Source organism: Solanum dulcamara, chromosome 9, assembly GCF_947179165.1.
Source record: "Solanum dulcamara chromosome 9, daSolDulc1.2, whole genome shotgun sequence".
NCBI classification, from domain to species: Eukaryota; Viridiplantae; Streptophyta; class Magnoliopsida; order Solanales; family Solanaceae; genus Solanum; species Solanum dulcamara.
Genome location: NC_077245.1, coordinates 16471702 through 16486276, shown reverse-complemented (window position 1 = coordinate 16486276; position 14575 = coordinate 16471702).

Genomic DNA, 14575 nt, shown 5'->3' with positions numbered 1-14575 from the left:
AAGAAGGTATGTTTTTTATAATTTTTTGATTCAAAATATTACTTAAATAGAGTTATAGAAATTCTTTTCTACATAAGGTGAAATTCTAATTAATTTAGAAGTGTTAAATATTATAATTTCTTATCTAAATCAAATAGCCAAACATAAAAAAAATTGCAATTAAATTAATTGTGAAAGAATTTCTGTCCAAAAGCCAAAAGGACACATGAGAAACAAATAGAGAACTATTATAAAACTTTTACCTCGATTTTAGGATTTAATAACATATTTAGTTGATTTTGATGTCTTAAATATTAGGAGAATAATAAAATAATAATTATTTGAGAAAAATAATAAATGACAATTTTATCTACTATAATTTAATAAAGGTAAAAGGTTCAATCAACATTTCTAATAACCTTTATACTTTTTTAAAAAGTAACAATAATTTAAAACAAGAACAAAACTACCAAAAATTACAGTAATATCATGTAGAACATGGACAGAAAAAGAAAATAAAGGAGCACACTTACTAGACAAAGTTTAGTTTGGATAATATAATATAGATTTGACTCCTAGAAAAGTTTTTATATACGTTTTGAATAATGTATAAATGAATGGGACAATTTAAAATATATACAATAAACTAATTAGTGTAAAATAAATATAGTCATATTTTATTTATATTAAAAAGTAGCCAAATATCATAGGAAATATACAGTGACTATATAATATAGCTTGCCAAAAGATATAGAAAGTATACACCGACTTTACAATATATATTACTTGTACATGAGTTATACACTGAATATACATTATGACACATTATGTACATGAAATATACATTGAGTATACATGAATATACACCGAACATACATGAATATATACCGAATGACCATTTTTTGGTAATTAAAATGACCGAATGACCATTCTATGTAATTATTTCTTCTTATACTTTAATACAATTTAATATTAATGGGCTTTAAATAGCGTGCTACCCCCAAATCCATTATGTAGATCCGTACAAATTTAATTCAAGTCGCCATTTGACACCCCCCAAACACACTATATAAATCTGTCCCTAATTTTAATCCGTCCAAATCCAATTCAAGTAATGCCATTTAACACCTCCAAAATCAAGTCACACAATTTGACATATCAAGTCTTATTTGTTGTGTGGAGCGCGTGTGTATTTGTTTTTACTCTTTCTTTGTGCGTTACTCGTGGGGTTGCACACTCCATTTGAACCTCTTAAACTTTGTCGTGCATTCTATATAATCGGACGACCCACACTCCTCCCCTTCACTAATTATTTAACCCTCAAAAGTATTTTCTAAACTCTAATTCATTTATATTTTTCTGCTTGCCCCCAACTCTCCTCTTTCTCTCCCTTTCATCCTGCAAATCCTAACAGCCTTCTTCAAGCCCCGATTATTTCTAATTTTATTCTATGTACGAGATAAGTGTAATATCCTCGTGATCCGATTTTTTTAAAATTTCACACATATCAAGAGTTTTAACACACCATTTACAAGACTTTATAACTCAACTCCAATCCTACACATAACGGGAGCCTTAGTGCACCGATATGTTCATTTATAATGCTTAGTGTTCTTATTTCCATTATTACTAGTTTAGAGTACATGCAATGCACGTGTGTCATGATAATATTAAAATTTATATATAAAAATAATAAAGAATAGATTATAATAGATGCAATAATATATTTATTTCACTGAAAAATGATTTTTTCTTATTTTAAAATATGTGTATTATTACACGTGTATGTCATGTCAATTAATTAGTACTAAAATAGTATAAAAATAATGGTATAATAATTGAAGGAAAATGGTGCTACCCCCAAATTCATTATATATGTCCATCCAAATTTAATTCAAGTTGCCATTTGACACCCCAAAATCCACTATATAGATTTGTCCCAAAATTTAATTCGTCCAAATCCAATTCAAGTCATGCCATTTAACACCACCAAAATCAATTCACAAAATTTGACATACCAAGTCTTATTTGTTGTGTTGGACGCGGATGTGTTTGTTTTTGTTGTTTCTTACTGAGTTACTCGTGAGGTTGTACACTCCATTTGATCTTCTTAAACTTTTTTGTTCATTCTATTTAACCAGACGACTCACACTCCTCCCCTTCACTAAGTATTTAACCCTCACAATTATTTTCCAAACTCTAATTCACTTATATTTTTCTGCTCGCCCCTAACTCTCCTCTTTCTCTCCCTTTCATCATGCAAACCCTAACAACCTTCTTCAAGTCCCGATTATTTCAAATTTGGTTCTATGTACGAGATAGAGGTAATATCCTCATTATCTGATTCTTTTATAAATTTCACACATATCAAGATCTTTAACGCACCATTTTTAAGTCTTTATAACCTAACTCTATTCCTACACATAATAGGTGCCTTAGTGCACAGATCTGTTCATTTATAATGCTTAGGATTCTTAGTTTCATTATGAATAGTTTAAAGTATGTGTGATGCACGTGTGTCATTATACTATTAAAATTTACATATAAAAATAATAAAGAATAGCTATAATAGATGCAATAATATATTTATTTAACTGAAAAATAATTTTTTCTAATTTTAGAATATGTGTATTATTACACGTGTATGCCATGTCAATTAATTAGTACTAAAATAGTATTAAAATAATGGTATAATAATTGAAGGAAAATGGTGCTCCCCCCAAATACATTATATAGACCTTTCCAAATTTAATTCAAGACGTCATTTGACACCCCAAAATCCACTATATAGATTTGTCCTTAAATTTAATCCGTCCAAATCCAATTCAAGTCATGCCATTTAACACCACCAAAATAAATTCACAAAATTTGACACACCAAGTCTTATTTGTTGTGTTGGATGCGGGTGTCTTAGTTTTTACTCTTTCTTTCTGCGTTACTCGTGAGGTTGTACACCCCATTTGATCTTCTTAAACTTTTTTATTCATTCTATTTAACCAGACGACTCACACTCCTCTCCTTCACTAAGTATTTAACCCTCACAATTATTTTCCAAACTCTAATTCATTTCTATTTTTTTCTGCTCGCCCCTAACTCTCCTCTTTCTCTCCCTTTAATCATGCAAATCCTAACAACCTTCTTCAAGTCTCGATTATTTCAAATTTTGTTCTATGTATGAGATAAAGGTAATATCCTTATTATCTGATTCTTTTATAAATTTCACACATATCAAGATCTTTAACGCATCATTTTCAAATCTTTATAACTCAACTTCATTTCTACACATAACAGGAGCCTTAGTGCACCGGTCTGTTCATTTATAATGCTTAGGATTCTTATTTTCATTATGAATAGTTTAGAGTACGTGCGATGCACGTGTGTCATGATAATATTAAAATTTATATATAAAAATAATAAAGAATAGATTATAATAGATGCAATAATGTAACACCCCTCAAAATTTTTCCTAAGATTCGGGCCTTCTTTGTACACGTGTGGGGCCCATCGTATTTATTTCGAAGTACGTGCTTGAGTTAAGATGAGTCCCTGAGGAGTTTAAGAGCATTGGAGGTGATGTGGGGTCATCGAGGACGCCTAGGACGAGTTCATGTAAGGGTCGACTTTCAATGACCCTACCATCTGAAAGACGTCAATTTGGGTGGCCCTCGACCTATTAAATTAAAGGTCGTCGAGTCTTCTTTCCAACGCCACCAACAACGTAGATTTTGGAGTTCAGGGCCAAAAGATATGACAATCCGAAGACGAACTAGCACGACAGGGATTTCATTTTGGTCTGGGTTACCACTGCTGGGGAAATGGCCTTGGCGCCGTAAGGGCGCGACGCGTCACTATCGCGCCAGGAACATGCCTCAGTAGTTTGGTCCCTGGCGCGATGCGCCACTAAAAGTGTGCAGGGTTTTGGGGCCGAATTCCCAGAATTTGGAACAATAGGCTTGGCGCTGTAAGGGCGCGACGCGCCACTATCGCGCCAGGAACATGCCTCAGTAGTTTGGTCTCTGGCGCGGCGCGCCACTAAAAGTTGTGCAGGTTTTAGGCGAAATTGGCCTTGGCGCTGTAAGGGCGCGACGCGCCACTATCGCGCTAAGGGCGTTTTAGCCTATTTTCAGAACATTTTGAGGAGGGGCAATTTGGGAACTTACCCAATTATATATATGTAGCCCTTGGCCTTTTGGGAACTCATTTTGGCAGCCCTCACTCTCTCTCTAAAAAGCCCTAAGAGCTCCTCTCCCTTCTCTCTACTCTTCTTCTCCATTTCTAACAAAGGAGTCCAAGAAGCTTCAAGATTAGAGTCCTCCATTAAAGACCCAACCTCAAGGTTTTCTTCAAGTCTTCACTAAGGTATGTAAGGCTAATCAAAACATGGGTTGAGTCCACCCATGTGCCCTAGTCTTGTTTTGAGGTTAAATGTCCATGAAAATAGAGTTTTTTTTTGATATGGGCTAAGTTTGAAGAGTTTTATTCCATATTTATTTGATTCCATATGCATTGATGTTGTAGAGCTAAGAGGTTCCTAAAATGAGCCCTTATGTGAGTATGAGATGATGAAGAAATGAGTTGCTAAATATGTTTTATTGGTCTTCTTAATTATGTAGACTTGATCAAGTATACCATTTTCTTAAACATGTTGCTTATTATAAAAAAAAATGTCGATTTAAAGTCTTGAGGATGTGATGAGTCACAAGGTTTTTCTCAAATGGATGGAGGTAATGATTGTTTATATCTAAATGATGTTATATATGTGCATTTAAAACTTCCTTAAAGATGTGATTGAGATTTGATTGTAATAGAGTTGATGAGTTGACAAGGTTGTCATGAGACTTGTTGATATGAGTTGATTGAGTTGAGTTGATGGAGTTTTATGAGCATTGAGTCTTGGGAGGAGTATCGAGCACCGAATTGGGCAAGAGTATAGTCCATACTCGAACCCAATACCTGTGTTGCCAAACGTAGGGGGGGATTGAACCGTTAAAGTCGGATGCTTCCCCGAGAGCTTTTGTCCTGACATTATAGGACCTGGTTGGATTGGATCCATGAGTGTTCGTCGTTCATGCCCTGGCAAGGTATGAACGGGCGTGGCAACGACGTCATTTCATTGTACCTTCACTGGCTCATAAGTGTTGGTTGTCGGTTAAGAGAAACTCCCAAATAAGTTTTGATAGCACTCTGAGTCAGATTGAGTTGAATTGTATATGATTGGTCCAGTCTAAATCATACTCTTGTTTAGACTTAGGACATTTGATTGAGTTGTCATTCCTTTTGAGTTGAGCTCCCGAGTTGGTTGAATTATTCTTCCTTGATGTTCTTGTATTCAGCCATTTTACATACTCGTACATTCCATGTACTGGCGCTATTTGGCCTGCATCATTTCATGATGCAGAGACAGGTACTAGAGATCATCAACCGGCGCTCCATTGAAGATCCACTTACACTTCCAGCCAGTCGGTGAGTCCTCCTAGTTCCCGGAGGATATTGGGCCTTCCTGTACAGTTTTTGATTGTCCCTTTTTTTTATTTAGATTGTCGGTAGCCATGGGCTTGTCATTGGCACCTTTTAGACTTGAATAGAGGCTTCATAGACTGAAATGTGAGGAGGTCGAGCGGTCATCTTGAGGATTCCTATTTTGATTATCGTCTTGATTGTAAATGTTTGGCCTTCGGCCCTTATGATATGAGAAGTATTTCTTAAATTGAGTTTTCTGCTAATAGAATGTGCTTGAATGAATAAGCGATTGTACCAAGTGGTTCGCTCGGAGGTCAGAGATGGCCTTCGAGTGCCGGTTACGTCTAGGGTACCCTCCCGGGGTGTGACAAATAATATATTTATTTCACTGAAAAATGAATTTTTCTAATTTTAGAATATGTGTATTATTACACGTGTATGTCGTGTCAATTAATTAGTACTAAAATAGTATAAAAATAATGGTATAATAATTGAAGGAAAATGGTGCTACCTCCAAATTCATTATACATGTCCATCCAAATTTAATTCAAGTCGCCATTTGACACCCCAAAATCCACTATATAGATTTGTCCCAAAATTTAATTCGTCCAATCCAATTCAAGTCATGCCATTTAACACCACCAAAATCAATTCACAAAATTTGACACACCAAGTCTTATTTGTTGTGTTGGACGCGGATGTGTTTGTTTTTACTCTTTCTTTCCGAGTTACTCGTGAGGTTGTACACTCCATTTGATCTTCTTAAACTTTTTTGTTCATTCTATTTAACCAGACGACTCACACTTCTCCCCTTCACTAAGTATTTAACCCTCACAATTATTTTTCAAACTCTAATTCATTTATATTTTTCTGCTCGCCCCTAACTCTCTTCTTTCTCTCCCTTTCATCATGCAAATTCTAACAACCTTCTTCAAGCCCCGATTATTTCTAATTTTATTCTATGTACGAGATAAGTGTAATATCCTCGTGATCCAATTTTTTTAAAATTTCACACATATCAAGAGTTTTAACACACCATTTACAAGACTTTATAACTCAACTCCAATCCTACACATAACGTGAGCTTTAGTGCACTGATATGTTCATTTATAATGCTTAGTGTTCTTATTTCCATTATTACTAGATTAGAGTACATGCAATGCACGTGTGTCATGATAATATTAAAATTTATATATAAAAATAATAAATAATAGATTATAATAGATGCAATGATATATTTATTTAACTGAAAAATGTATTTTTCTATTTTAAAATATGTGTATTATTAAATGTGTATGTCATGTCAATTAACTAGTACTAAAATAGTATGAAAATAATGATTTAATAATTGATGAAAAATGGTGCTTCCCCCAAATGCATTATACAGACCTTTCCAAATTTAATTCAAGTCGTCATTTGACACCCCAAAATCCACTATATAGATTTGTCCATAAATTTAATTCATCCAAATCCAATTCAAGTCATGCCATTTAACACCACCAAAATCAATTCACAAAATTTGACACACCAAGTCTTATTTGCTGTGTTTGGCGCGGGTGTGTTTGTTTTTACTCTTTCTTTCTGAGTTACTCGTGAGGTTGCACACTCCATTTGATCTTCTTAAACTTTGTCGTTCATTCTATTTAACCAGACAACTCACATTCCTCCCCTTCACTAAGTATTTAACCCTCACAATTATTTTCCAAACTCTAATTTATTTATATTTTTCTGCTCGCCCCTAACTCTCCTCTTTCTCTCCCTTTAATCATGCAAATCCTAACAACCTTCTTCAAGTCTTAATTATTTCAAATTTTGTTTTATGTATGAGATAAAGGTAATATCCTTATTATCTGATTCTTTTATAAATTTCACACATATCAAGATCTTTAACGCATCATTTTCAAATCTTTATAACTCAACTTCATTTCTACACATAACAGGAGCCTTAGTGCACCGGTCTGTTCATTTATAATGCTTAGGATTCTTATTTTCATTATGAATAGTTTAGAGTACGTGCGATGCACGTGTTTCATGATAATATTAAAATTTATATATAAAAATAATAAAGAATAGATTATAATAGATGCAATAATATATTTATTTAACTGAAAAAATGTATTTTTCTATTTTAAAATATGTGTATTATTAAACGTGTATGTCGTGTCAATTAATTAGTATTAAAATGATATAAAAATAATGATTTAATAATTGATGAAAAATGGTGCTACCCCCAAATACATTATATAGGTCTGTCAAAATTTAACTCAAGTCGCCATTTGCCACCTCAAGCCAACTATGTAGATCTATCTCTAATTTTAATCCGTCCAAATCAAATTCAAGTCACACAATTTGACATACGAAGTCTTATTTGTTGTGTTGAGCGTTGAGTGTTTATTTTTACTCTTTCTTGGTGCCTTACTTGTGAGGTTGCACACTTCATTTGATCTTCTTAAACTTTGTCGTTCATTCTATTTAACTAGACGATCCACATTCCTCCCCTTTACTAATTATTTAATCCTCACAATTATTTTTCATACTCTAATTCATTGAAATATTTTTTCTCGCCCCTAACTCTCCTCTTTCTCTCCCTTTCATCCTGCTAATCATAACAACCTTTTTCAAGTCCCGATAATTTCTAATTTTATTCTATGTAGGATATAAAGGTAATATTCTCATAATCCGATTCTTTTCAAAATTTCACACATATCAAGAGCTTTAACGCACCATTTATAAGTCTTTATAACTCAACTTCAATCCTACACATAACGAGAGCCTTAGTACACCGGTCTGTTCATTTATAATGCTTAGGGTTGTTATTTTCATTATTACCAGTTTAAAGTACGTGCGATGCACGTGTATGTCACGATAATATTAAAAATTACATACAAAAATAATAAAGAATATATTATATTAGATGCAATAATATATTAATTTCAATGAAAAATGTGTTTTTCTAATTTTAATATACGTGCATTATTACACATGTATGTCGTGTCAACTAATTAGCATTAAAATAATATTAAAAATGATATAATAATTGAAAGAAAATAGTGCTACCCCAAATTCATTATATAGATCCGTCCAAATTTAATTCAAGTCGCCATTTGACACCCTCTGTAATGACCTGAATTATGAAGTGATGGCACTCGCCCAACCCACCAAGATGTGTCAGCCTAAGAATCTGAACAATTCTATATATGCAAAAATAAGAGCGGAAATGTAAAGTCTAAAACGATATAGATAAGGATAAGAGGAAATTAGATTCTAAACTACCCAAGACTTAGTGTCACATGTACAAGACACTATTTCAACAGAAATGAAAAGATACAAGTATATATGTCGTAGTTCCCAAGTAGAACAAAACATAACGTAATGGACGACGATAGTCTATCGAAGAGGACAAGTTGCTACCTCTCAAACATCTAAAAGTTCGGCCTGATCAATGCAGTACTAAATGCAAGAGGTGCCGGACTCAGATCCTACATAAATATAGAAGCAAAGGGTGAGCACTAATAACACGGTACTCAGCAAAATGGAAACTAAACCCTAAGTAAAGCAATGCGGAATACGACTACTCCTGACATCCCAACCACAATCCTCCACAACTACACACCTGCACTCAGACAACCCAATCTATACAGTTTATATCACAAATACACTAGAATACTAGACAGTACACAATAGAAGACACAAATACATTCTCACCACTATACTCAGGCAAACACATATAATCTCAGATCATGATCAATCACAGAAACAAATGAATGCAAATGCAATGTCAAATATCGTGATGTATGTCTGTCCTATAATAAACATCCGCTGATCACCTCAGACTGGAACCCATGGAGACCTCACATAGACCATGTATCCACCGAAAATGACCTCGGCCAATATCTTCCGGAAGAGACCTCGGCCAATATCTACCGGAAAAGACCTCGGCCGCCGGAAGAGACCTCGGCCGCTGAAAGAAACCTCTGCAAATCACTTCAATCGGTAGAACCTCGGTCCCAATATCCAGTACCTCACTCATATCATTCTGCAGCCATCACAGATATAATATATGCACAAGTAATGAGTGAAACAGGATAAATATTCACATAAGATGTCATATATTCCACAATCACATAATAAATCAATGCCTCGTAATTCACAACACTTAGACAATTACCCCTATTCGGATTCCACTATCACACTTCAACTCATATAATTCAATTCAATCTAAAGACCCAACACACCCTAACCCCCTTACATAGGAAAATAAAAGATTCAACATACTTAACAAAGGTTAGAATTTCACTTGCCTTAGCAAAAAAAAGTCATGAACAATCTGAAATCACCGCTTTTACTCTCTGATGATACTCCAAATCACCACAATTTAATCAAATATTGACTCACAATCACATTTTGAATCTATTGACACAAAAATCAAGAAATTCGGGTGAAAAGTGTAAAATAATCAAAAATCCCATGTTGGAAAATAATTCCAAAATTTGAATATTTTTAGATGAAAATATTCCTTAAGTAATTAGGAACCCACAGGTGAAATACGTTTCAAAAATGAGGTCAAAATGAGTTCAAAATCCCCATTTTTTTTCAAATGTTCATGTTCAAGAAAACCAAAAATCTCCAATTTGAAATCCACAATTTGAAGTTAAAATATGAAATTATTCAATGGAAATCAGGGAAAATGTTAGAAATACATTACCCAATAGTTTTTTCATGGAATATTTTGAATAAATCGCCTAAACTGAGCTTGGAAATGTTGAAAATGGTGAAAATACCTTAAACCTCGCCTAAACCCTCTCATATGTCATTTAAGCGACTGGACCTTCACTTTAGCGGGGGTTTGTTTTCGAAAACCTGGTTCACTTTTGCGAACCCCTTCTAAGTGAGTCCCTTCACTAAAGTGGAGGTTCTCTTTTGAGAACCTCGTTCGCTAAGCGGTCCATGCACCAGCACCAGAAAAAGACTGAACACAGCACTAGGAAAACTACAACTTATATTTTCACTAAAAGAGTAGTAAATCCCTCATACGATAACGAAATGACCCGATTCTTTTTCCTAAATATCTTAAATAATGATACGGACCTTCTCCTTCAATCAAAACTCAATTTTGAACTCGTTTACCTAGATAAATGTAACATCCCCTAAAAACGTTGTATACGATGTTTCAATTTTTGCCTAAACATGATACAACCTCTGTATTTTAGTCATAACTTTTCATAGGAATATCCAAATTGAGTGATTCAAATTTTTGAGTAACCAAAAGATCATTACCTACAACTTTTATGAAGACCATATTTTAAGATTCGGAGGTTAAGTAGGTCAAATAAATTAATCTTTGTAAGGTAGGATGCTGTGACGGAAATGAGTGTTTATAGAAGAAAAATCATATCTCACTGTAGGTTTATCCAAATTGGTTGATTCCTGAACGATATGAAACTAGACTTCCATATATACAATTCTTATTAAGACACCGAATCCTAATAAGGAATTTATCTTATTCAAACATAGCTCCCACAAAAAGTATTCTGTCAAAGATAACTCATTTCACCTACCATAGAAAGATCTAGATACATTTGACATCACTCATGACATAAATTGTCCTCCATTTAACATCATCCATGACATCAATATATTCCACTAAATTTTCAGATTTTTATTTATAATTATTTTATTTATTGTTAGGTCCTCTTTCCCACCTATAAATACCCACCTTATTTCCTCATTTTATTCATCAAGCTTTCTCAAGCAAATCTTCTCTCTATACACTTCTTTACACATTCTCAAATATAGTTTTAGTTCTTAGTAGTGAAGAAATACTATTCCGGTAATTCATATATTCCGGGTAGTACACAAAACGTTCCGGCAAGGAGAGAAGCTAGGACTCAAGAGTGGTCATTAAGTCTTCCGGTACCAACTAAAGCTTCGGTTTCCAGGTATGTAAGGTTTCAATGAGAGTATTCCTTCCACTCTCATGTCTAAATTATTTTGATTATATGATAAATTATGTTTATTTTCTTTAAGCTTTACTCTAAGTTATGTGGGTGTTTATCCATGGGTTCTTCCACTCATGTAGCCCAAAAACTCTTTCAATTAAATATCTTAATTTCAAGTAATATTTTCTTATGTTAATTCTTAATTTTACTTAATAGTATGAATCATAGTTAAACTAATGATTATTGCTCTATTTTGATGCAATATAATTTCATATGTATGAATTGATGGTTTACAAGTAATTCTTTTATTTATCTATTTAAAGGTTCTTGAAATTCATGGTGGGTTGTTTAAAGCATGATTTTTAATTAATGGATTTTAAAGTATTTATGTATATTTATTTACATACATATTTGCAAGTTGAAGTGATTTGAACCCACCTAGTTTTACTATATTTTTAATAAAGTTTGACTTGAAAGCTTTGACTCCAAATAAATATTTATGAAAGCAATATCTATGATCAAAAGGGGAGTCTTATGAAATGAAAGAATCATGAAATGATATGAATCATGGATTCTTTATGCAATAAGGACAATTCTTGCATATTTGAATTATTAAATATTTTAATGAGCTATTCTACCGAATATGATGTTTGAATTCTCAAGTTATATGCTATGAATATTTTGAAGTATTAAACTATTCTGTGGGATTGACTTAGCACCGAATGAGGCATTGAGGTGAGATTCGGTAAGGGAATCCTAGTAGCAACCCTTTGTCTCATTAACTATGTGCCAACATAGGAGCCCTTGTAGGCTTAGGCTAATGGATTCATAAATAGCCCTTAAAGTTAAAGTTAAAGAAATGAATGAAGTTGACAGAGTTCTACCTGGCAAGTAGTCTCCCTGGCCAACGTAGGGGGTTATGTTGGATTCCATGTAATAGCTCGCATGGTCTTAAATGTCAGTTATGGTTAATTTCCCACAAAATGAATGTTTTAAAGGATATATATATGATTTATTATGCATACATTAAATTATGTTCCATATTACATAAATGTTTTAATGTTTTCTCAATGTTCATGCATCCTTACATACTTAGTACATTCAAAGTACTAACGCATACTCTTTTGCCTACATGATATCACCATGTAGGGATCAATGCTGCTCCTCGTTCTCCTCCAAGTGGCTAGTTGATATTCCATTGAAGACTACTTTTGGTGAGTTCCCATGTTCCGGGAACAATACTCCTTTATCTTTCTAGTTTATGATATGTTAAGATATTTTACTATGACATTTCTTCTATTATGATTGAGGGTGAGCTAGGGACTTGTCTTAGCCCCGTTAAATCTAATAGTTAGAGGTATTGTTGGACATATGTAAGTTGAAGATTTACTATTATGATTTCCGCTTGTTTATTTATCATCATTACCTACGAAAGGCTAAAAGAATGCTAAGAGGCTTGTTTGAGGTACTTTCGGGTTCCTCATTCGCCATGTCACGTCTAGGCCCTAGGCTTGGGTCGTGACAATAAATATCATTTATGCTTGATAAATAATTATTTCTTATTTTGCGATAAAAGTTCAATTTTGGCTTAGCGAAAATGCACCAAACTTTACAGATAAGTCCTATAATTCATGCTCAAAATTTTAGAAGTTTCAGAATAATTTTTTGATCTTTAAAACTAATAATCAACCTTTTAGTTGCCACAATTTGCTGTAACAGCGTCAACGCACCCAAAAAGCTTAAAAAATCACCTAAAATTCATTCGGAACTTCTCGAACACAAACCAAATATGCTTACTATCTTGGAAATGATAATTCAGACTCAATGGAAATGGAATTCGAATTCAAAGCCTCTTTGATCCGAAACTCGAAAAGTCACAACTAAACCAACTTAGGCCTCCAAAATACCAAAACGAACTCGGGACTTCCAAAAATTACAATGAAGCTCTTTCTAGCATTAAAATCACCTTCTGAAACTATTGGAACCATCAAAAATCCTATCCGAGCACCCGAACCCCAAATGTTGACCAAAGTCAAACTTGGATCAAACTTTAACCCAATTTCCAACTTCAGACCTAAATTCCACATTTCAACTCCAAATCTGATTCCGACAATTCTCGCAAACCAATTTCCACATTCTAGAACTGATGGAATAGACGAAATTCCATTTCGAGACTCAACACTCCAAATGACTCCGAAACTCAAAATTTAACAACTTAAACCTTTAAAACTCATTTCTCAAGCAAAACCTCAATTTTTCACAAGATTTCCAAAAACCAAATTTCAAACCCAACTAAAAGTGACTCGGGGAAACCAACGGGATGGGTAAAATGGTAATTTTGTTTAAAATGTCAAAAATGACCTTTAGGGTCATTACATCATCCACCACTAAAACTCATGTTAGTTCTCGAACATAGAGTAAAAGAAAGAAGAATACTCGATGCTACCAAGAGCCCGAGGCATAACCTCCAAGTTCGATATTTGTCTTTCCCAATTAAACCCATCCTTAGAACATATCATCAGGATCAACCCAGGAGAGATTACCAAGCCACAGGCTAGCCCATGAACCAAAACTCCCTAAATCACAGCACAATCATCAGAATTAACCTTTTTCTCACATAACCATGAGAAGATTCTTAACTACTATCTGCTAAAGCCCAGAGTGAATCTAGAACCAACCACCAAACATTCATAATTCACACACTCATCCCTAATCTTAGTTAAATTTCTTTTTTCTTAACCTAATCCTTTCACGAGCTTTAGTTGCAAATACCTGATCTTTATACAATGCATACTCATCAAGGGAGAACCCAACTAATTTGATCCAAAGAAGGAGATGATCAAGTAACCACCTGATGAACAGTGCCTCCAAGCATACAAAACCTCTAATAACGCCGCCGAAAAATATGGAACAGTAATTATAATTATAGTCAATTCCCAAATGGAAGAACTAGGACCAATGGTCCTACAAGTATCAAATCACACCTAGTTGAACATGTTCTCAATGACCAGGTTAAAACTAAGACTGCCGAGAAACTGCAATATATAAGGTAGCTCTTCTATAAGTTCTCTTAAGCAAGATGACACTTGTAGAATTTCTGAAAACCTTCAACTACCACAAGGCAACACCAATTCTGCCACATCTGAAATAACCAAATTTGCATCAGCATCTTACCTTACCAAAAAGGGTAGGGATCG